Genomic DNA, 22,468 nt, shown 5'->3' with positions numbered 1-22,468 from the left:
CTGCTTCCCAGAAAAGCTGTGAATGCTGCAAACACAGGCCTTGATGTTGAATGTGTATCTCAGAGCCTGGGAGTCCATGGCTCTTTCCCCTCCAAATTTAGACAGGGATACCTTCCCAAGTTGAGGGTTTTTTGATGTTTCAGTTGAAATCTGAGATGCTTTGCTTCTATTTGCACACTTCTCTGTAGACTAGAAGCAGCTAGCTGCACATCTTAAACAATGGATTCCGTTATTATATCAGTAGCTCAGATATATCAAGGAAAATTTGGATTTGGGCTAATACACTCATCTGCTATTTTGGGGTTTTTTTTCTCCCCTAATAGAGCAGTCAGGTTTTTCTCTCCTTATTTTAGACACAAGGGGGAAAAAAATAGCATGTAATGGCTGCTTTGATTTTAAGAAATTATATAAAACTAAATTTTCAGTATTTTTACTCATAGTAAATTTGTTTGTCTTTAGAAAGGCTGTGATGCCTTGTGAATTCCTGGGTGTCCAATTTGTATGGTACAATTATTTATATCCCTGATGTCTACCAAAAATGCTATTGCATTTCTCTTGGTAATTCTTCACACCTGTCAGGTTTCTGACAGAAAGTGTTATAGAGCATCTATGTATTATCTGTGCTCTCACTACAAAAATAAGCTGCTGGGCCTTTTTCTTTATTACCTGTATTCTGCCGTACCCACAAGAGGATTTGCTCGAGTCATTAGTTGTTCTCTGTAATTAGGGCTGACCTGGTGCATTTTGGTCCTATTTCTAGCAGCTTTTAGTTTTCTGAAGTCATTCATTTGGGCACTGATGTGCCTCAGTAGCGTACTTCTGTTGCTTTTCTTCATTATCTCTTCCTTTGGGCTGAAGATTATTTTTCTCCTTAGGAAGGAAAGTGTGGGAAACGAACATTTTGATGTATTTGAGGCTTACCAAGATTTGCTATGCTATGATAGTAATTCCTTCAATTTTATTCTGTTTCTTTTCTTCCAGTCTAATCAATTCAGAAGATGTGAATGTTGATGCTTCTGGGTGTAGTAAATGTTAAATCTGGTCCATAAGATTTCTGAGGAATGTGGTTTGTCCCCTGCCCAGAGCTGCATGTGTCCAGTCCCAACCAGACTGGATTTAGTCTGCTCTCTGTGAAGCATTGTTATACTTGTGCTCATTTTATTAAATCAGATAACCCTACACAGCAAGGTTACATGCCAGTCTCCTGCAGAAGAGATGTTTGTGTCTCAGACTGTAATTTTCCTACATTTCACTGGTAATTAATTTAATAGAGCTTTTTGTCCCTTCCTCCCCCCACCCCACTCCTCCACAAAGTTTGAGGTGATCCAATTGTTGGAATTACTCAGCAAAAGAGAGTTGATCTGTGAGCCATCTATGTGGATGTCTGTCCTGTTGTAGCTACTGGAGAAGAAATAGGGAAGGACAGGTAAAACAGCAGGTGGAACAGAGCACTTCACACAAGAGAGCTGTATTTCCCATCTGTCTTGGCTGGCTCAATGGCAAGGATGTTTGCAGTGGGTCACAATGTTAGAGCAGCTTGAGTATCCATGATAGGGTTTAGCAAGTGCTAAATTGGTTGTGGTTTTTTTAATCTGGACAATAAGCCTCCTAGTTGCTCTATTAAAAGAAAAACATTGCATTTTGCAAATTCAGATGTTGCATTAGGGAGTGTTACATCAATGTTGCTCTTTTCTGTATGTGCCTTGGTGCAGTTGATACAAAAGCTCTTGTTCCATCACTCGGGCATGTTTCACATCTTATGTTCCTGTTCCTCCCCCTGCAGAGAACTGGATGCAAACACCTGCCTGATGCAGGGCTATCCCAGCTTTCAGGAGCTCAGAATTAGCTGTGGAGCAGCCTTGCAGCTGGGCTCATGGTCAGCTCTGATCACTCACAGCGTAACTGCAGCTTCCAGCAGGCAGGTGCCACCCAACTGGTCGTGGGATCCTGGAGCATTGTAGGTGGGATCTCCAGGGAATTTAGTTGCTAAGAAGCATCACCTCCTTAGTGAGCTCATGCAAATTAAGGTGGTTTTTTTTTTTTCTGAGGTTAGTAATTTAGTCATGTTTGGGAGTTTTCTGCAGAGATCAAAACACAAAGATTTTGCCTTGACACTTTGAAAGTTATGGTCCAAATCACAAAACCTCTTGAGCTGTTCAAGGAGAGACCAGAGGCTTTTCACATGAATAAATCACTCCAGTTTCCCATGCCTTGCTTCAGAATTAGCTTGAAAAATTTTGGCTGACGTCATGCCAAAAATCCAAAACAGCAACAAAGCAAGGGGGAAAAAAAGCCTCCCTGCAGACACCCAGCTTGGAAAATATTGCCAAACTTGTGTCTGTTTGTGCCAAGTTTATAATCAGGCAGCAACAGGGTCTTAGTAAGTAATACTCTCAACCCACAGCTAATGAGCCCTGCAGTGCAGGGAGTGAGGAACACTGGAGAGAGAGCCTGGTAATGCTGTGTGCAAAACACAGATCACATCTGGGAATAAAAAGAAAGGAGAACGTGATCTCTGAGCATCAGATAAGGCCATTTCTGTGGATATTACTCTTACTAAAGGAATAAGTATTGTAATGACAAATAGATCTATAGGTAGAGTGTAAGGCATGTGGGCAGATGTAGATTTTCCTGACCTAAGTGTGCTGTATTTTGCAGTCCCAGCCATAGCAGTGCTTTTCTTCTATGTTTCTTTTATGAAATACAGGAGGAGGGAGATGGTTAAAGTAATTTTCTCAGCATTAATTCTGCCTCATCAATACTTCATGGATTTAATAGATTTTAGAGTTACAGTCATTTGGGAGACTATTTTATCAGCCAGGTTCAGTGCAGGTTGCTGAAAGTAAGTGGAGGACAGAATGCATGTGTGTTTGATACAGGATGCTGTGGTATCAGGATTTAATTATTATGGGATTTGCTTAGGAGATTCTCTGTGCTCTTTGTGAAGCTTTATGTTGGGCACTAAATATATTGCATATAGACAAGTGATCTCTTCAATAAGATTTGGCATGGATCTCCAGGTCCATGGAGTGTGTCTGTTTCCACTTCATAGCGTAAGCACACTGCTCTAGTTCTTCATCTCTCATTACATCTGCCTCTCATTTAAATGTTCATCTGACACAAATGTAATGAAACTGCATGTAAAGGATCATGAAGAGGAGGAGAGATCTCATTGCAGATTACCAAAGCTGAATATTTTTGGACATTGAGTTATTTATATTATCATTCTGCTAAGCTCAAAGATAAAAGAAAGCCTTGGATGCAATCCAGAAAAATCAAGAACAGAAACTAGTGTAAAGATGATGCATTAATGCATGTCTTGAGAATGCCTGCAGTGCTGTATCACAATACCCATTCCGAAATAAAAATTAAGATGGGTGGATCCTGGAGGCCACTGCTCAGTGATGGGGGAGATTACTGCTTGAGGTGTCACACTCCACTAGCTGAGGTGGAAAGCTCTGTTAGGGAGTGCTCCACATCATTCTGCACCTTGCCTGCTAACAATGGGCAACAACATTCCTGTGTTCCAAGGGGTCCTCTGCAGCCTCCACTGGTCTGGAATTGTCAGCTCTTCCCAAGACATATTATCAGGCAACTCACTGGTGGTGATTTTTAGAAAATATCCAGTGATCTTAAATTCATGACAAGTTTGTGTTCATGTTAGCTCTGAAAACCTCAGAGGTTTATACAACCTTCTCATAAATAGCGTTTTGTCCTGGTGACCTTTATACCTGTTCAGCACCCACCTATAGGAGTCTACTTAATATAGAAAGTCATATTGCTGCTATTGTTTTTAAGAAGAAAAAATAATAAAAGATTCAACTGTGTAAATGTCACTCCTGCCTAGCCTGTTTAGTGTTGCAAGATAGGGAGAAGTCTGCTTTGAGATTTTCCCTCTGGCAAAAGCTTGAAAAGCCTTGAATATTGTGTGTGTCCTTGATCGTGTCCTGCAATGGTAGTAGTAAAAAATACAAAATCTACTATCTCATTCTGCCAGGGTTTTGAATGCTGTGCTGAGCACTAGTCTTCCTAATCTTACAAGGTGGTGTTGAATCCTGCAACAACCTTCCAGGAAAGCTGTGGCATAGCTGCCACCATGGAAACATAGTGGGATGGCTTCCATGACTGGAGTGCTGCCATGGATGGCTACAAGCTCTTCAGAAGGGACAGGAAGAGAGAGGAGGCTTTGTGTATTAGGGAGCTTTCAGACTGTGTAGAGTTGAGGATAGTGACAGTAAGGTGTGGAACAGCTGAGGGAGCTGGGGTTGTTCAGCCTTGAGAAAAGGAGGCTCAGAGGGGACCTTACCACTCTGTGAAACCACCTGAAAGGACACTGAAGCCGGGGGGGGGTCAGCCTCTTCTTCCAGACAGCAAGCCATAGGATGAGAGGACACAGCCTTAAGCTGCACCAAGGGAGGTTTAGGTGGACATTAGGAAGAATTTCTTCACAGAAAGGCTCATTGGGCATTGGAATGGGCTGCAGTCTCAATCTCTGGTGGTGTCTAAGGAAAGACTGGATGTGGCACTTAGTGCCATGGTCTAGTAGACATGGTGGTGCTCAGTCATAGGTTGGACTTGACGATCTCAGAAGTCTTTTCCAACCTAATTGATTCTGTGTGATTCTATGATTTCAGATAGCATTGATTTACTGACATAAGTTTTGTGCTTAATTTGTTACTTAATTGAGCTGCACTTCTTACCTTATATTTCATTTTATGCAAAATCATGATAACTAAAGGTAGTGACTTTTCAGGCAGAAGGATAAAAATAGCACAAGACATTTTAGATTCTTTGTGAAATTATTAGTTAAAAATAGACATAGATGTTAAATAGGATCTGAAATGTTAACTACTTTGATCCCTGGTTAACAGACATTCCCATTCATGCAGTTAAGATGCTACATGGAAAGAAGACTCTATGTGAACAAAACTTCAATTGTACACTATGGAAACAGGATTTTGGGTCTTCTCTTGTCCCGTTTTGCTGCTTATCAAAAGTTAAAAGTTTGTCTTTTTCTTCAGTGGAACTTACACCAAATTGAAGTACAGTATGCTATAAGCTAGTGATTTCATCAGTCAGCAGCATCTGTTACTGAGGGGTGCTGAGTCTGGTCAGCTGTAATTGGACAGAATCATCAGTCTGGGGAAGTCCTCATTTTCCATTATATTTGTTGCTTGTGCGTGACACTTAAGAGTTTTTGTCCATTTTTTCCTCCTCTTCTAATTCCTCAATATTAGGGAATTAGTGTCTCTGCATGCCATTTACTATCAAACATAATCCCCTTTTCCCCTATTTCCTTCCATTTACATCCTTTGATGAGAAATATTTAGGCCACTACATGTCTTTATTCTTGTCAGACAGAGGCTGATGAAAGATCTGTTACAGGAAATTCTGCTCTATCTATAGAGTAGTTCAAAATACATGCTTAGACATATAGAAAGCAGAGGCTGACAGCTGATAGATGCTGTAGACTTCTCATTGTTTTCTACCATGGTCATTATGCCAAATGTGTCAAAACATAGGAAAAGAAATTTGTATACAAGTGAAGTGGCACATTTTTTGGTGGGGAAGACAATGCAATATCCACTGTCCTATTTTTAAGATACCCATTATGAACATTTTGGTATCTGCTAAATGCCTTTGTAGAAGCCCAAGACCATTCCATTGCTTTTTTGAATGTTTTTTCTCTTTGGTTTTGCCCTCTAACTGACTGTAATTACACAGGGAGGCTTAGTCTGAGTTTAACCACTGGCTTTCCTGTATGTCATTAGATAGTGTTGGGGGATTATCAGGCACAGTTGTAAACTACAGTACATGTCTTCGTTTTCTTTTTTAGGTTAGACTGTTTATAAGCCAAGTGTTTCAGATGACAGAGAGGGAGCACTAATCAAAGCTGACAAAGCAGAAGGAAAGCCTGTATTGAACTATGAGGCTGTTTGCAACAGCCTTTTGCTCACCCCAAGGAAACAAGAGTATGCTGAAGACACAAGCTACATTTCTAGTGTAAAACAGAATTCTTTCATGTTGGTACTAACGTGCTCACCATTTCTGTGTTAGTGCAGCATGTGCCTTCCATGTGTGTGTCACCCTGTTCATGTGGTGTGCTGTTATCCAGACACAGTTGCTTGTCCAGTCATGTGTGTGGAATATGCCATTGGCTTCTATCAGCAACACTGAATCTTGCACAGAACTGCAGCTCCTGCCGTGCTCTGAGCAGTTTCACGTGGATTATGCTCAGCAAAATGTGTAGCACCCTTCATCCACCCTTCACCTAACATCTCTTGCAGCAGTGTGCAAAGGAACTATGTATTACCTAGCAGGCAAAAAGCAGCCCAGCGTGAAAACACTTCAGAAGGTGGATGGATGTTGGGAAGAGCTCTGAGGAAGGAGCTCTGTTTCCAGGCAGAGGGAGGAAGCACTGGAGCTGCTTGCTGTTCACAGCCAGTGGTCTTCGGGAAGAACTCACGTTCATATTGGTTTTGTTAAAGAGCTTGCTTTACCATCCACTTTAGGTCCCCTAACTTGCATCTGCTTTTATCCATAGTTTCCTGCATGAGTGATTTGGATGAATGTATGTGAGACCCTAATTTTAAATTTTGTGGGAAACAGATCTGTTACTTTGGTGTTGCAAGACCCCTTTTACAGTTTGCAGAAATCAAAAGAAAATGATGGGATTTGTTTTGAGGCATGTGTTTGAGACAGCACAAAAGTAATTTATATTCCACGGCTCTTCTAATTGCTGTATGAAGTATTTCTGTTAAGATCAATAGTTTCTATTACTGTATTAAATATTTCCCTGGTTGTGCTTCTGATTAAAGAAATAAAAAATTCCTAAGCTGCACTTTTAACTACCTCTTCTCTAAGAAAACTCTTGCTCAATACTATGAGAGTCCAGTACCATTCCAGGACACCATCCTGCTTCAGTAGGAGCTGTAAGAGTGCTGCTGGGTGGAGAATTTTTGTGTCAAGTTACCAACGCTGCTCTGCTTCCACTGTAACCAGCAATTCTCAGGATATTTTTTTGCCCAGAATATTTCTCCTCTTTTTGAAGCTACTCATGAATGTAGTCAATGTCTTGCTATGCTCTTTTGAATCTCTTATGTCTGGGATAAATTCCAGGAGCTTTATGGTGTGGCTTTAGGCTCCACGGGGCTGGAGATGCTTTTACTTGTCACCCAGACAAGAACTCTCCTTAACTATTGAACACAAGAAAATAAAAGAAAAACAAACAAAGCAACAACAACAAAAACCTGGTAAAAGCACAATAAAAAATATAAAACCATTTTCCTGTTCCAGGGTGGAGGAAGAAGATCCCCTAGGCACAGCTGGCAATTAGTTGTATATTTTCTTCAGGTTTTTAACCAGCTCTCATAGAAATCTGGTTTTTGATGGACAGCTCTCTAATGATAGTGGACAGTGAGAGCAGCAAATTTAATATGCTCTGCAAGTCAGGGGTGGTTGAAGTACCAGAAAACTGTGAAAGTCTGAGAGAAATGCCCTTGAAGCTTGCTTTGTCTGTTCACAACTTGCCCTTTCTTGTATTTAACCAGTTTGAGTTGAGGTTCTCTGCTCTAGGCTCCTCTGTGTCAGTGGAGTGGGGGAGTGTGAAGAGAGCTGATTTTTAAAATAATTTTCTTTTTTTTTTCTTTTATTTTTAACCCAGAACACATGAGCAAAACAACAGGCTGTATGCCAGTTGAAATCATGGTGGCTCATACAAAGTGTCAAAGTAGCTGTTGGTGCTGTCAGAAATCTGTTCTTGGTTAGTTTGGCAAGACATAAACTAGTAAGTGACTCTCCAGAGGTATTTCTGTGATTATGTGGCAGGTAATGACACATTTACTGTGTTAACAAGCTTGACTGTAGCTTGCTTGGCATGTCCAGCAACCTCCAATTAAATTTTAATTTACATAAATAATTCCTCCTAATATTACATGCTAGTAGTCTGCAAGAGTCTGAAAACATCTAAGCCACCCTAATCCATTTGTTAAATTTTATAGGTGTTGCTTATCTTATGATTAAACAAAATCTTGAGAAATAGGATTCTTCAATGGAGCCCAGTTAAATATTTTGCAAGGACTGCTAAAGCTTGCAAGTAGAAGAAACTAACACTGCAGATCATTTAAATCTGTATTGTCTCATCAGTGGGTAATTTCCAAACCCCACTTATTATGTAAATGTATTCAGTAACTAGAAGAAAGATTAAGTATGTGAGAAATCATACTTTTATGTGCTGTAAGTCATCTCACCTGTGTTATGTTTGTTCTGGGTCAAAAACAGTGTCTGACTGTGACTGGGAGCCTCTCCAGGGATCTCATCTTCAAATCTGCAATGCTGTGATTTACAGGAACAGCCTTGTGATGCCTCTTGAACCTTTTGGAGCTTCCTGTTTCTTTCTTATTCTATCCAGGACTAATGTAATTTTAGCTACTTCTTAGCAATTAGATTAGGCACAGGCAATTTCCTTGTAAAATTGCCTGAGCAGGTTCTTCCATAAACTATAATAAACGTGTTGTGGCTCAGCAATGTTTGGCAGAACAATTAAACTGGACTTCAGTGCCACAAATAGGTAGGTAGTTAAAAACCACAGATCTCCTCAGGTGCTTGTTTGAGTTTCTATAAACATTGTCTCTGTCTTGGCCATATGTGCCTTCTATTTATGGTTTCTGCTGCAGTCTATGCATCGGTCACTCTGGAAAATCTTTAAAGTACATTGGTCAATAAAGCCCTTGCACCTCTTATCCCTCAAATGTGCCAACATTAGATGGTTTCAATTTGTGCCAAGTGTGTCTTTGGTGTTTGTTTTAGAATAACACTGTTTTAAAACAATAGCCTTGAAGGTTCAGGGATCTTAAGACAGAGGAAAGAGAGCAGTTAAAAGATTTCATAAAAATTAAGAATCACCTTTGTGAGCATCTTTCCAAATAAGCCTGTGAACTGTACAAACCTGACAATTTCTTGTTCATGCAAGGGCTGTATTGATTTTGTGCAGCATGACACGTTCTGCTAGGTCTTTGTGCAAAAGAAACTGTGCTAACCTCCTGCCCCTTCCTCTGTCAACCTCATCACTTTCTGACTGCATGTGTCTGGTGCCCCTGCAGCTATCCCCACAAACACAAATGCCCCTTTAAACATCATTTCTCAAGCATTTTCCTCTTCGTTTTGGAGAGCACAGAGAAAGCTGAGTGTCCCTGTTCACACAGACACATACCATTACATTTCCAGCAGCCAGTCTGATTGCTAAAAAGAAAAAAAAAAAACCTCACCCATGGGTAATTAGTACTGTGTGTGTATTTGATCGATTTAAAATTAAATGCCACTGGTGCTGCTGAAAGGTCGTGCTCAGTTTTGTTATTGCTTTGAAAAAAAAAATCTGGTTTAGTGAAGATGTCTCTGAGAAGGAATATTGGTTCTTTGTGCACTGCCTGCAACAAAAGAGAAGCTGGGGGTGCAGTTTCCACAAAGGATGCTGTAAATTTTATTATCACCTAGATTGTGGGTTTTCTGTGTTGGTATTAAGAAAGATGCCCTTCAATGTCAGGAAGTGGCTGCATCTTCTTACTCACAGCAAAAGGAGCTCGTGTGCCAGCGGTCTTGTGGGTGAGATAGGAACCTCATCTCCTGCTTCCTAGTCCATCACCCTCATCATTAGATGATTCTGCCTCCCAGGCAGACTGATTACTTCATATTTTCATTCATTAATGATTTATCAGACAGCTCCTCCCCTAAAGGCTCATCTCCTCTGTTATATTCACAGCCCACACGCAACCAGCAACATGTAGCTGCCAGCTGGCACTGGCTTTGGGAGAGCAAGCTGCTGGTAGCCCTCTCCTCATCTCCTGCTGCCCCCTCCTCCCCTCCCTTCCCAGCTGCTCAGCTCACCTGCCTGCTCATTGGAGGCTTCTTAGATTGCACCAAAGCCATGAAATGCCCCTGTGTCCTGTCCTCCTATGCCATCTCCAATCTGGTTGTTTAATGTGCTTTCCACAACTATTTTTTCAATCATAAAAAAAAATAGAAAGGAAGATGAGGTGAGCCCACCTGTAATGCAGCCACACTTGTGTCTTCGTTACAGAAAGAGTGGCCTCTCTTTTTGGTGAGAGGGTTTGCTCAGTGGTGACTTAGATTTTAGTAGAGAAGTGGGAGTGCTGGGGAGAGACTGAGCAAGCTGTGTCTGTGAGCAGGAAGGTGTGGGTTGGCAACAGTTTCAGGTTTTGCTATCAGGTGCTTGGCACAACAGTTCTGTTGAAATCCCTCTCCAGTTGTCTGTGTGAGAGAGTGATTTTTATCACATTGCTGAAGATTAACTCTGTTCTTGTTCTCTGTTCTGCTCCCAGGAATCAGGCATGCTCTGAGGTCTGGGAAAGAGAGTCCAAATGAATTCTCATGATGAAAGGGGGGAAGATCCAGAATTGTTTGCTACTGCCCAGCTTGTCCTCTGCAGGCAGGTGGTTACTGACAGCAGTGGGAACAAGGGCTGCAGGACAGGAAGAGAAAAATATAAGCTAGGAGGAAAGGAAAAAATGAAACTCCTTTGAGTAATTTATACATGAATGTATAACTTTTGAGTGCTTAATTTACTCTTGGCAAGTGGTGACTGATTTTCTCTCTTACCTCTCCCACACCCTCCCAGTGTCTTCAGAAAGGACATGTGACAGGAATAATAAATCTCATTATTTTAACAGGCTAAAATGGAAAGTGTTATGGATGCCTCATTATAGAGAAACTGACTGATCCTAGGATGCCTAAAGTATATTTTCATTTGCACTGTTTTTGAGATCTTTCTGAATTATTCAGGCTCTCCATTTACCTCTTTACCACAACACCTTTGAATAAACGAGTGTAAAAGGCTTCAGTGTCCAATTGAGCAGCTCTTCTACTCCTACTGCTTGAGGGTAGCTAGAGCCTGAGACTGCTCAGGCTTTGGGGGAAGTCTGGATCTAAATCTAGATTGGATTATTTTTTACTCTAGATCTCTGAGTTGGAGCTTTGTGATGCTATTTTAAGGAGGGAGATGGAGGGTGAAGGGGAGTTCAGGCTGACACACATTGTGGTGCTGCTAGACTGATCAGTTTGGATGGCTTTGGCTTTGGAGCAGAGAGAGGTGTGTGAGAACAGTAGCTGGTTGTGCTCTTTGTGCAGCCAGGTGTCTGAAAAAGCAGTGTCAGCTCTGAGGGTGTAGGAACTCTTGCTGCTCTGTGTCACAGGAGGCTTCAGGGCTCTCACAGAGAGGGCAGAAGGCCATGGCAGGGCTCTGCTCATGCAGGCTGAGGGGAAAGTGCATTTTACATGACTCAGGTCAGAACAGGGGGAAAATCAAGAACAACAGCAAGTAACTTATTTCAAGGGGTAGTCTGTGAGCAGAGCAGGGACTTGGGACATGGCTTTTGCAAGCCTCTGGACCACAGGCACAGCCCATTGCGAGGCTGGTGCATCCCAGAGCTGTGGCTGAGGATGGCAGCCGAGATGGGTGAAGCGCTTCATGCGTTAGCAGGTGTGTCAGAGCTTCTGCCAGGTCTCAGTAGAACCTGTCAAACCTGGCACACGACTGTCAGCAGAGCTAAGGGCTTCCTGCCTGAGGAGATTTCTGTCAGAAAGCTGAGTGTAAATTTACAGCGCCTGACTACTTCATTCTCTGCTCTCTATGTGGGGTGTGTTACCTTGTGCATAGGGTGCATTAACTGTGCAAGAAGTTGCTGTAGTGCGAAGAGAATGCACAGAATTTCCACCTAGTGCTAACTGTTGGGGGTAAAGCACAGTTTGCCAAGCAGTTGTTTGGTTTTTCCTTGCATCCCATCTCTTAGCTTTACCACTTGGATTGGAGGACATAAAAAAGAGGGACTCTGAACCACACCTTTTCCCTGCAAAATGTGTACTACGCTTTTGTTACCTTACTGAATTGTTGCATTTGTCTCTGTCTTGTAAAAGGAATGAGAGGAGGATTTTTGTAAGTGCAGCAGGTCTTCACATGACCTGGCAGAATCACAAACTGCTGCAGTTGGAAAGGGTGTCTGGAAATCATCTACTCCAGCCCTTGGCTCAAACCAGGACCAACTTGAAGTTGGTGTCTCAGAGTCATATCCAGGTGGGGTTTGGATATCTCCAGCAATGGAGACTCCACAGCCTCTCTGGGCAACCTGTGCCAGTGTTCAGCACCCTCACAGTACAAGAGGGGTTTTTTTTTCATGTTTAATCAGCATTTCCTGTACTTTAATTTGTGTCCATCACCAGTTACTGGAAACCACTGCAGGGTCTTGCCTTGTCTCATTTACTGCCTTCCATGAGGTATTTATACGCATTAAAAGAGCCTCTTCTTCTCCAGGCTGAAGAGTCCCAGCTCTCTCAGCCTTTCCTTGTAGGATGGATGGTCGAAACTCTTAACCCTCTTTGTGGCCCTTTTACTGGATCTGCTCAAATAAGTTCATATCTCTTCTGTACAAGGAAGCCCCAAATTTTCAGGGATCCCTAATTTGAATCCAGCACTCCAGTCATGTCTTACCAGTGCTGAATACAGGGGAAGGATCATATTTCTCAACCTGCTGGAAGTGCTTTTTCTGATGCAAGCCAGGAAGCTGATGGCCACCTTTGCCATGCCATAAGGGAGCTGGATTGTGTTCAACTTAGTTTCCACTGGAACACTCAGATTTTCTCCTGCAGTGCTGCTTTCAAGCTGGCCAGCCCTGGATTGCCTGAACCCTGCTGATTCGGGTTGGCATTTTCAGCTTTTTCTCATGTTTAATGTGTCTGTGGCAGCTATTTCTTTGTACAGACTATTTGGTCATTTTACATAATTATACTGTTGAACTAATTAAACTATCATCCTGAAATCATCTCCTGTGGAAAGCAGTTCACAAAACAAAGCTCAGTGAGACTTGCATCAAAATGGAACATGTAACCCACCTAACATATTGGGGTTTATTTCCTCCCTTTTTCTCACGCTTAAATGTAAAATAAGCATTATACTGAAGGAACCAGGCAAAGGCTAATTTGCCTCATTTGAATGTGAAAAGGAGCCCACATCCTTCCTGTGCCCCGCAAAGAATGCAGAAAGACTTTACAGAGAAAACAGATGTACTAATATGTATCACTTGTTGGGGGCAGGGGGAATCCAGGGTGCTGCCATCACAGCCGTGCTGAACTTGCAGGAGAACAAAAGCACCAGCATACAAAATATAGTTCTGGGAAGCTGACAAGGTTGGGACTCTCTTCTTTTGCTTATATTTATGCTCCTGGCATCTGAAAAAATATATATACAAAAGGAAACATGGAGCCTCATTTTTCATGCTTCATCTTCAGGGAAGATGGTTAAGTGCCCAAATGCAAACAAAAAGCAGAGGCTCCAGCCCAGCCGTAGGGAAATCTGCATTTCACAGACAATATTGCCTCACCAGAAGAATACACTACTGACATCATATACAAAACAAACATAACTTTTGGAAGTATCCCTTGATTTCATTTGTGTTTTAAATACCTCTCTATCATGTAAATATGAAAGAGTTTGTCGTCTTAGCTCACAAAAAATGCAGGATACAGTGGGGAGTTTTAATGGTCTGACTGTTTTCAGCATGAGAGATAGAGAACAAATGAACACAGATGTTATTTTTACTAATGACAATAGTTAGCTATGCAATACAAGTCAGAGTTCTGTCCTTTCCTGACCCATCTGTTTATCCCTTTCCAAGAACTTTGGCATTGAGCAGTCAGCAGTGATAGTCAGCTTGTGAATTTGCTGGTGTTCATAACTTCCCAAATTCAACAACTTGCCTGATGCAGATTTGGCCCTGTAGCAGTATAGAGTCTCTTGCCAGCTTTTAGGTTGCAGACTGGAGGCAGCTGCATGTGGCAATTTTTAACTTATTATATACATGTATTGTCAGTCCCAGTAATAAATAGGAGAATGCTTTAAAGTTTTCTCTTAAAAGGCTAGCTCAGACTTCCTAAATTAAAAACTGGCTTTCCAAAAGTAGAGAAGTGAAGTGTAGCAGTTACTCAGATTTCTTTGTTCAGCAGTGATAGCTGAGTAACATCCATGGGTAGGTGCAATGCTTAGTGAAGATGTTGTGTTCTTTTCCCTGAATGCAGCACAATGGACATTTTCTTACAGTCTTCGATACTGAGGTTCACTTCAAATTGACATTTCCTGTTCTTTCTGCTGTTTGCAACTTTGGAAAGTGTTCTTTATTCACAGGAGTTTTAAATCTGTGGCACTGACATACAAATACCTGGCCGTGGATAAGACAGGCTCAATAAACTTGAAAAGAGAAATTTAAGCCCACTTACCTAAATCATTTAGACGAACATGAATGGAGCACAACAGCTTGAGTTGTTTGAGTTGCAGTTTAAGTGCTGGCTTGTTTTGTACAATCAGGGTAAATAAAATCTTGGCCTTGAACTGGTATCTGTGTATTGGAACAAACATCTCAATGCAGCACACTGCAGAAGGAAGGAAGCAGAAGAGAAATTAGATCACTTTCCTGCATTATTTCTTGTAAGTGTAGTCTTCTTACGTATGGAACACACATTTCCTGTTGTAAAAATATTGTAACAGCCTGCAGTAGACAAACAACAAATAATCTGCTGTCGCTGAAAACTGGAGTCAGAGGGGAATGTTTAGAGGGAAGTATTGGAAGACTGCAGATGACTGCATCTTCCTGCTCTGAAAAGATAGTGAGCGTGAACTACATAACTACTGCTGTGGTTGTCCTAATAAGCACGGCTTTACAGTATGGAAAAAATAACAGACTGACTCTTCACACAAATGGCAGTGTAAAGGTATGAGTGCATTTGGTTCTTGCTTTTTGTTTTGTATCATATGTGCATTTAGACAGAACCGTGTGAGTATCTTAATCCCCTCTTCTTCATGTCCCTTTGTCCTGGAATGTAGGTGCTTCCCTTATCTCTGTCTACAGTGGTATAGTTTGTACCCATATTCCACACGTTCTGTTACAGCACCATTAAGTCCCATTTGTGATAGGAGGTGAGAATCCAGTTCAGTAACAGAATCACCAATCACAGAATTGTTTGCATTGGAAGAACTTCTAAAGTTATCTACTCCAACACTCTTGCCGTGCTCAGGGATGCCTGCCACTAGACCATGTTACTCAAAGCACCATCCAACCTGACATTAAACATTTCCAGCAATGGGACACCTGCAGCTTCTCCAGGCAGTCTGTTCCAGTGTCTCACCATCCTCATTGTCAGACATTTCTTCCCATATCCAGTTTAAATCCACCCTTTTTCAGTTGAAAACTGATTTTTATTTTTTTTTAAAGTCACTAAAGGTCCTGGTAAAGAGTTTCTCTTCATGTTTCTTGTAAGCTTCCTTTGAAAGTGGTCTAAAGTTTTCCTGGACTCTTCTCCATGCTGAACAACCCCAACTCTCTCAGCCTGTCTGCACAGGAGAGGTATTCCATCCCTCTAATGATCTTCATGGCCCTCCTTTGGACCTGTTCCAACAAGTCCAAGGCCTGGTGCTGGGGATCCCAGAGCTGGATGCAGAACTCCCGGTGGGATCCCACAATTGCAGAGTAAAAAGACAGAATAACCTCCCTTGATCTGCTGGCCACACGGTTCTTGATGCAGCCCAGGATTCAGCTGGTTTTCTGGGCTGGAGTCCCATGTTGCCAGCTCATATCCAATTTTTCATCCACCTGTACCCCCAAGTACTTCTCCACAGGGCTTCTTTTAGTTCCTTTATCCCCCAGTCTGTACAGATGCTGGTGATTGCCCTGACCCAGGTGCAGAATCATGCACTTGGCCTAGTTGAATTATGCAGGGTTTGCACAGTCCCACCTGTCAAACCTGTCAAGGTTCCTCTGGATGACATCCCTTCCCTCCAGTGTGTCAATGGCACCACTCAGCTCAGTGTCATCCCCAAGCTTGCTGAGGGTGCACTCGATCTCACTGCCTATGCCATTAATAAAGATCTTGAACAAGGTAGGATTAGATGAGATATGAGGAAGAAATTCTTTTCTGTGAGGGTGGTGAGGCACTGGAACAGGTTGCCTGAAGAAGTTGTGGATGCCCCATCCCTGGAAGTGTTCAAGGCAAGGATGGGTGGGGTTTTGAGTTACCTGGTCTAGTGAAAGGTGTCCCTGCCCATGGCAAAAGGTTGGAACAAGATGGTCTTTAAGGTCCCTTCCAACCCAAACCACTCTATGATTTTATGACTAAATTGTATATAATTCCTGATGTTTGGTGGCCTTAAAATCCTTATTGCCTGAGCCTTGTGATGCTTAGGCAGGTCCCAGCACAGAGTAAAAGATTCTGTGGCTTCTGATGCTCAGCCAAACTGTGGACCACAACTTGTGGCCACATTCTGGGGGCAGGTCACATAAAGGACAGTAGACAAGGGACAAAAGTCTGCTTCTACTTTGTGTAGGGGTGGTTTAATGTTCCACATCAAGTAGCTTCAATGGCTGGTGCACATGATCACTCTTCTCTCAGACCACACCTCCTACGGAAAGTTACCATTAAAAATGGTAATCTTCATCTGTCTCTCAGTCGTGGTCAGGTAACAGATGCAGGCTTTTATTGTGGTAGAGTGACCCACACAAGTAGCTGCGGAAGAGCAAAGTGAGAATCCTCACAAGACTTTCTCTTCCTGGAAACACTCCAGGCATACAGAAAGGGGAAGCCTTAAGTATCTCATCTGTTTTTTGTGTTAAACCATTGCAGACAATCTTTCTGTATGGACTGATGGGGGAGGAGCTGGAGGACTGAAAAAGATAAACTGTAAATAGCAGAGCTGGAAGCCTTTCTTAGAGAAGCAGTAAAAGGGAGAGGAGGAAATGAGCTTGAGATCTGCTTTTTTGTTTGGTTTTTATTGTATAAAGTTGAGGGACCAGCCACGTCCAACCCTGATATTTTCGCTGGTGAGTTCTGAAATACTATATCAATGATGTGTGGGTCTTCCCCTTTTTACAGAAGTCATTTCAGGAGCAACATCACCAGGTGGAGAAGAAAATCTTTAGCTCAGTCTTTTATTCTCAGGATAGACATTGTGGAATCCTTGATCTGGTTTCCTACCATAATTAATCTTTCTTATGGAAAAAAATATTCCCAGCTTCTTTTGTTGTTGTCCCTGTGCAGAAAGATGTCAGTGTTGTCTCAGTGTTCTCTGACTTCAAACTATGCAGCCCCAGAGCATGATAGAGCTTGAATATTTAAGTGAGTGTCAAGGCAGGAAGGTATAGTCCTGACAATTATATTGAGAGCAGGTCCATGCTGCCCCCTAAATTTTAGAAGCACGGGAGAAAGAGCAGAAGAGTGCTTTACATTAAAGTAGAGGGAACTATGTTAGGAACATCTTTTGAATGTACTGTGGCCATAAAGGACTGTATTAGGCTGTTCCTGGGGTTTTAAATTAGTATTTCTTATAGGACAAATGTTTCATGCATGTTATGTGCAAGAGCCAATTATATACGCAAGTCATGTGAATTTAAGCTATAAATGAAATGCAGTGTATACATACAAATGCTACTTCAGGAACGTTTTCCTTGGTCCTCCCTTTCTCAGCATGTATCAGTATTGCTACTGGGAGGTGGGCATGTTGTTGTCTGGGGTTTGGGTTGTGCTTTGTTTCCTCTCATTGTTTTCTTCAGTGAGGAAGGGAGATTGGATAAAACTCTTTTCTGGTCTCTGTTGACATCAGCACATTCGATCTGCCTGCGTCCAAAAGAATTATGTCAAAGCAATTGCCTGCATTTGTTTCTTAGCGTGTTCTCCAGCAGCTCTGTCGCTTGAGGGTCAGACTGGAATACATTAAACTGGAATTGGGGCAGAAACTGCAGCCAGCCTCAGGTCAATGATGCCTCTTGAGATTTGTGAAAGTGACACTTCTGGGGTTCATTGCATTAAATTCCATAGCATTTCTGTGTCTAGTCTGGGTGAATTACAAAGGCAGATGGGATGGTTAGTTTCACATTCTCCTATTTAATTCTGTGTCTGTGTCTAGAATAAAAGGAAAAGCCTTGCATCTGATTTATTTTTTATTTACTACAATTTTTATTTTTTTTAAATCCATGTATTAAAGCCCTTTACTTCTATGTAGTTTTTATCGTTTAGAGTTAGGAAGATTATCACAGTTACTTCATGTGTAAAATTCTATTCCTGGAGTCTGGCCTATGTGATCCTTGGTACATCTTTTGACAGAAGCCTTTACAAGGTTTAAAACCACAGTTGCAAGTGTGCTTAACAGAATATCCTCATGCTGTAGGATGTAGCTGGGGTTGTGCCAGAGGGAGAGGGGGAAAAAGGTATCCAGGAGGACAGAAAATATAAAGATGCAAAAATGCACAATTCAAACTGTACTTTTGCAGGCTCTGATTCATCTTTTATTAGTAGCTTTGAAACCTTGTTCTCGATCAGCTTTCCCTAAACTTCTGCTCTGTCAGTGACTAAGGAGTTGCCAATCACAGTTTGGAGCTGTTGGCAGGAACTGTTGATAGGAATGCTGGATATAGCAGAGCTGAAGCAGTGGGGAGTGTGTGAATGCATGTACTCATACACGTACATACACACCACACTTGGACGGGCCTTTTTCCTCCCTAAAATTTGTACAAACTTCCTTGCTGTGATTCACTCTGCAGAAGCTTTGTACTACATGCTTACTGAGGACAGGATCTTTCTTTTATGTTTGTGACACATGACCAAGATTTTACTATGTTCTGCATGCTGTGTTTTAGAAGGCATCACTTACAGAGCATAACCAAAAGTTTGAAAAACACATTTTTTCCACCTGTTGAACATAAAAATAACTGTAGAACCATAATTAAATTTAATTAGATGTTTGTATGAAATAACGCCTTCTAAATCTCTGGAGTGGCATATGTGAACTAGTCCTTAGTTCAAGTAATTGAGATTATTTTATCTGTTTTATTTGCAGAATTTACACTGCAGCATTCAGTCATAAATGGGTTCATTCCAGAAGCTTAAAATGAGATGATGCCAGCAACTGGCACAAATCAAACACTTCCAGCCTTTCCACTCTTGCACATTGATAGGATTAATACTTTCTGGCCAAAGGCCCAGGTTAAGACAGACAGCATGCACACAAGCTTGTGCTGCCTCCTTAAAAAACACCAAATTTAAATATTGGCAGGCTGATGAGATGAAGCAAATTCAGTCACCAGGGCCCCACATCTAAACACATGGTCCTCAGGAACCCCAATGCCCAACCCAGCCTTGGGACAGACAGTCCAAAGCTTTCTTGGCAGCACCCAGTTCCCTCGACATGCAGAAAGGGAAGGAGAAGACAGGTAGATGCCCTGAGTGACCTGGGAGGTTCCTGCAGGAGCAGTGCTCATATCCATTCATTCTGCATAAAGAACTTCCATGAAGAAGGTAGCTAGTCCACCAGTTCATCCTGAAAGGGTGAATTTGGGAGGGGAAATACCAGTGGGGTATGGAGGACTCTTTTCCACAGCATAATTCTCTGAGGTCACCTTCTGTGGCCGGGTGCTGCTGGGATGAGATCCCAGCCAGATCCCTGGGACAAGGTCCCAGTGGCATGCAGCAGATGAAGTGAATTGCTGAAACAAAGACACACTGGTGCTTTCTCAGTGGCAGAGTCGTAACAGCACCCATCGGTTTCCTAAAAGTGGTTTCCTTGGCATCTCAGTGTGAGGATCTTTGTACAGTGAGGTTTGGTGTGCAGCCAGGTGCGGGGAATTGGGAGAGGCTGCCTCGAGATCCTGCAGAAGATGGACAGTTGGGTGTCGTCTGTACTGAAATGGCCTCATCCCCAAAAGCCTGAGGTTTCCCTGGAGATATTTTGTAAGCTGTGAGCAGGAAGGCTGCCAGGATTAATACCCTGCAAGGGGAAGGAGAGTTTCTTGGTGGCAACACAGGGCACAGTGTGGTGCAGTGACCACTCAGCTCACCTGCAGGAGCTCCTGCTTTGTGACAGTTAAGAAATGTGGGCATGCATCCTTCTCGAATCAAGCGTGGTTACTTTCACAACTTTGCAGAGGTGGGCAGGACCTCATAACCTGTGGTGCAAAGTGTTAATTACTGGTTAATTTGCTATAACACATCATTGCTGAAAAAGCAGAACAAACTTGCCTGTTCACAGCCTGGATTGGAATAATTTTCAGTCCTGATGTAATTTCTACATTTACTAGATCAGAGTCTGCTGTTATCAAATTTATTCAGTGTAAGAATACTGCTATATCATGAAAAAAATAACAAAATTCCCTCTAAGATTTTTGTTTGTAATGAAGCCTTCTGTAGCCCAGTGTTTTCAATTATTTAATTTATCTTCCCTGAACACCCTGCCAGTTTTTCCAATTGTAAAATGGAGCAGCAGAACCTGATACGTTATTCACAAAGCAGAGGAACAAGAACCAAATACATCATCACCGTAACCTACCTACTCATCTTTTGATTTTCATTTGTTTGTACAGCTGAGGCTTGCATTAGCCCTTTTGGCCACAGCCTTGCGTGGGGAATTCATGTTGAGCTGATTGCTTCCCAGGACCCCGGGTCTCACATTCAGTCTCTGCTTCGGAGGATAGAGTCCTCTCTCTCCCTCTCATCCTGTAAGTATGGCCTGAATTCTTCATTCTCATAAGGTGATTTTGTACTTGGCCATATTAATACCTAAACTGGTTTGTCCCATCTTGCTACAGACCCCAGTTGCTCTGTGTCAGGCTTGTTCTTTTGTGGTTTGTTTTCTGCCATTCCTAGTCTCATGTCTAACCACAATGACTTAACTTTCATCCAGGTCACTGGAAATGCTATTAAATAGTAAAGGGATGATCACCAATGCCTGTGGAATCCAACAGGAACCCATTTGCTTGCTAATAGTTTCCAATTTACAGTTACACTTTGGTTTCCTTAATTTAACAGCTTTTTAATACTTCTGATATGACTGTGGACTCAAAAGTGACTTCAGTTTGAAATAGGTTTAAGGTTTTAGACAGATCTTACACGGTGCTCTCCACCAATGGAGACCTGCTCTCCCTGTACAGATGGAGACATTCCATGCAGGCTTCAAAGCATTCATAAAGATATGCTACAGAACTAGTCAAATGACTTAGATTTGTAATACTGCTAACGATGCTGCCTTCATCAAGTGCGCTTGTAATTTTTGCAAGAAATTACATCAAATTAGTTTGACAGGATCTATTTTCCTTAAAGCCAAGTTAATTGACTTTAATTACAGAGCTTTGAAAAGAGTTATTAATTGAGGCCGATGTTGGTTGTGCTATCCTCTGCAAAATACTGGAGACTCATCCAGCTGGCCTGTAATTACTTTCTACCCTTCTCAAATAGTAGCCCAGTATGAGCCTTCTTCCTGTCTTTGGTCCTTCCCCAAGGGCCAAGAACTGCTTTAGATGCAGTAGCAGCTCCAAGGCTACTTCTGTAAGCCTTCTGAGACACATTTATTTCTAGCAACTAATGTGAATCACCCAGAATCGTTTATCTGCTGCTTAACATCCCCTCTCCAGGGGCTGCTGTGGTGGGAAGCTATTTCATTACCATCATCATAAACAGATCATCCAGCCTTTTACCTGTGTGCTAATCGGAAACATTTACTGAATAACTTCTGCTGCTGTCATATTGTTATGAACGTTTCTACAATTTTTATTGTTCAGGATTCATCTTTCATAATCTGCTTAGAAAATTTAAAATGTATTTCTGATTTTCTGTGCCTTTATTTTTTTTCTAGTATCTCCTTGCTTCCTGTATATAATCTTTATTTTAGCTTTTTTTACTTCTTATTATCTCTTCCTCTTTCCCCTTTCATGTACCAGTTTTCTATATAACATTTTATAAGTTTTTTCACTTCCCTGATAAACCCAGCTGTTGGGTTTTTTTTCATTGTGTGTTATTTTTATCTAGCCCATTTCCATGGTTGTAAGACTGTAGGCATTTAGGAAATGTCTTAAACTGCTTGCAGATGTCAGCAACTTTCTGTATGTTCTGCCTTCAGCCTGATTTGACTCCCATTCACTCTAGTTTTGTGAAACTGCTTTTCAGAAAGCATGCACTAGGATTTTAATTTGTGTATCTCTAAAGAGCATACACTCACATATTGCATAAAATTCTGGTCTGAATTTGATTGCAGACAACATTAACTATTTACACAGGAAGTGTTGGTCCTTTTCAGTCTAAACAACCAGTAACCTTCTGGTTTGTGACCATTTCCTCTCTACTGAGACAAAGTCTCGAGCGGGGATGCTCTGGCTCCTGTGCGAGCCCACGTATGACTCACGGGCAGTTCAGGTGTACCAGCAGTGAGCTCTGTGTGTGCCAGCCCTGCAGCTCCTGCCCAGAGCAGCCCCTGCCTGGGGCAGGAAGCGAGGGGCTCCTGCTGCACGTGGGGTGGGTGCTTGTGTGACCCCCGTGGGGTTCAGCTTGTGTGTGGTGGAGCTCAGCTCTTCACCTTGTGCCGATCGTGCTGCGAGCTGCTCCTGTCCCCTTTGGTGCTGCAAGGACAGTGTTGTAGATGATTCATTGGCAA

General features: G+C 42.1%; 1 protein-coding gene and 1 long non-coding RNA gene across 6 annotated transcripts in view; one reads left to right on the top strand and one right to left on the bottom strand.

Annotated features, from left to right (window-relative positions):
• Positions 1-22,468, top strand: part of FYN (FYN proto-oncogene, Src family tyrosine kinase) — a 137,994-nt gene that overhangs the window by 64,198 nt on the left and 51,328 nt on the right. For 3 of the 4 annotated variants that reach the window (XM_064412947.1, XM_064412946.1, XM_064412944.1), the window contains exon 3: positions 20,406-20,540. The exons of the other annotated variant lie outside the window; for it this stretch is intronic. The gene's annotated coding sequence lies outside the window, so the exon portion shown is untranslated. The remainder of the gene's footprint in view (positions 1-20,405; positions 20,541-22,468) is intronic. 4 annotated transcript variants of the gene reach the window in all.
• Positions 10,066-19,993, bottom strand: LOC135298060 (uncharacterized). Of its 2 annotated transcripts, none has more exons than XR_010360028.1 (3): positions 19,884-19,993; positions 14,281-14,433; positions 10,066-10,505 (listed from the first exon to the last, which is right to left on the bottom strand). It is a non-coding gene; the product is annotated as an uncharacterized LOC135298060 (long non-coding RNA). The 2 variants fall into 2 exon arrangements; XR_010360029.1 differs by having other exon boundaries at positions 10,066-10,477.

This window comes from Passer domesticus, chromosome 3, assembly GCF_036417665.1.
Source record: "Passer domesticus isolate bPasDom1 chromosome 3, bPasDom1.hap1, whole genome shotgun sequence".
Lineage (NCBI taxonomy): Eukaryota > Metazoa > Chordata > Aves > Passeriformes > Passeridae > Passer > Passer domesticus.
Note: the sequence above shows the minus strand (reverse complement) of the source record. Positions and strands in the feature narration are given on the sequence as shown.